This window comes from Mustela nivalis (genome assembly GCF_964662115.1).
Source record: "Mustela nivalis genome assembly, contig: HAP1_SCAFFOLD_285, whole genome shotgun sequence".
NCBI classification, from domain to species: Eukaryota; Metazoa; Chordata; class Mammalia; order Carnivora; family Mustelidae; genus Mustela; species Mustela nivalis.
Genome location: NW_028136356.1, coordinates 88,725 through 90,888, shown reverse-complemented (window position 1 = coordinate 90,888; position 2,164 = coordinate 88,725).

The following is a 2,164-nucleotide window of genomic DNA, read 5'->3' as shown; positions in this document are numbered from 1 at the left end:
ACCTTATGACCAACCATACACGGGATAATAAAACTCTCCCTTCTGAGTATTCATCTTAAATACTAAATAAAAATCTCTCTCCTGTTCAAACAGTCAAGGCTTTGGAACTTATTCCCTTTGAACTCCTTGTATGTTGTAAACAAAGATTCCTTTGTTTGACAACTCCACCTGTTTCTGTGATTCACCAAAGACTGACCTCAGTTAGTTCAGTTACTGTAATGTAATATCAAGCATATCTAGTTAGTTGATCATTTTGTTCAAGTCTTACATATCTTACCAATATGATGACCATTTGTCTATGTAATCTTAAAATAAGGGTGTTGAAATTATTTTCCATTTGTCGTCCAAGGTAGAAGTTATGATTTTTGTTCTTAGTTTTTCCCTATATATCCCCAAATCTGTTGTTACGTATTAAAATTCAAGAATTATTATACTCCCGGGGCGCCTGGGTGGCTCAGTGGGTTAGGCCGCTGCCTTAGGCTCAGGTCATGATCTCAGGGTCCTGGGATCGAGTCCCGCATCGGGCTCTCTGCTCAGCAGGGAGCCTGCTTCCTCCTCTCTCTCTCTCTCTGCCTGCCTCTCTGCCTACTTGTGATCTCTCTCTGTCAAATAAATAAATAAAATCTTAAAAAAAAAAAGAATTATTATACTCCCTGATGAATTCATCCTTTTACTCTTCTGTAATTTTGACTTGATCTTTATGTCTAATAATGAAATTTGCTTTAAAATCACTTTTCATTATCTTGATATAACCACCAAAGTTATAGTGTGATTAGAGTTAATATAGCATATTTTTTCTTTTACTTTTTAAAGCACTTCTATATTGAATCCTGACAAAGAAACAAAACAGATTTTTAACTCTGGAAGCATCTTTCTAAATTATCTTTTTTTTTTTTAATGAAGCAGTAGCAATTTTTGTTAAGGGACCTAAACTGAAAGTAGGTTTAGAAATTTATTTATTTTTTTATTTATTTAGTAAAAGATTTTATTTTATTTATTGACAGCAAGAGAGAGAGAGAGAGAGAGAAGAAGCACACAAACAGGGGGAATCATGTGCAAAGGGAGAGGAAGAAGCAAGCTCCTTGGGGTGCAAGTAGTCCCATGCAGGGCTGGATCCCTGTACACTGGAATCATGACCTCAGCCAAAGGCAAACATCTGCTTAAACAACTAAGTCATCCAGGCACCCCTAGAAAATTAAAAAAAAAAAAAAGACCTTTTAAAAACATTTTGTTTCTTTCTTGTTTTTTTTTTTAATATTTTATTTATTTGACAGACAGAGAGACAGGAAGAGGAACTATAAGCAGGGCAGAGGGAAAAGGAGAAGCAGGTTTCCCACTGTGCAGAGAGCCTGATGTGGGGCTCCATCCCAGGACCCTGGGATCATGACCTGAAAAGAAGGGACACTTCTTGGAGGAAGCCACCCAGACACCTCTTTTCTTTGTTTTTAATATATGGCAACTGATGCTTCCCAGCCACGAGGAGCATATTACCCATTGATTAAATCTTTGATAACAACCTATTTAAAAAGGTGTGTAAATATATACTTACTCAGATTTATACACTTTGTGTTTTCTTCATAGTTTGGGGCTGGACCCCATGGTCACAACACTGCTTCCAGTCTTTGCCTTCCCATCTTTTGATACCAGGTATTTGGTCAGCAAAGCAAATTAGTATCAAAATTAATAAGCCCTTGGCACCATATCTCTGGAGCAGGGCTTGCTCTTAGCCAAGGCCCAGAGCAGTTGACCTCCCCTCGCTAGTGCTATAGCCCCAAGGACTAGGTCCCTGCCACCAGAACTCAGTCTTACATGTTATGCTAAGCAGACAAAACCAAACCAGGAAAGCTCCAACAGCTTTCACTGGCCTGCCTCATCTCCAACTCTCTCGACGTCTAGGCAGTACCAGATGACAGGGAGGGGTCTTGGTCCAACATATGGGAGGGAAGGAAGTAGCCACGAGCAAGTACCTGCCTCTCTGTTCCATTCTTTCATGAGCAGGTTGTAAGGAGGAGGAAGAGGAAGGGGAAGAGAGGTGAACTTCAAGGGGTGAAGGCCTCAGGTAGGCAGCTGGCTCCTGCCAGTAGGAAAGGGACAAAGGAGAAGGCAGTGAGTCTTGCAGGGAGGGTGGGGGGTAAGGGTTACAGCTTATGACGGAATCTGGACA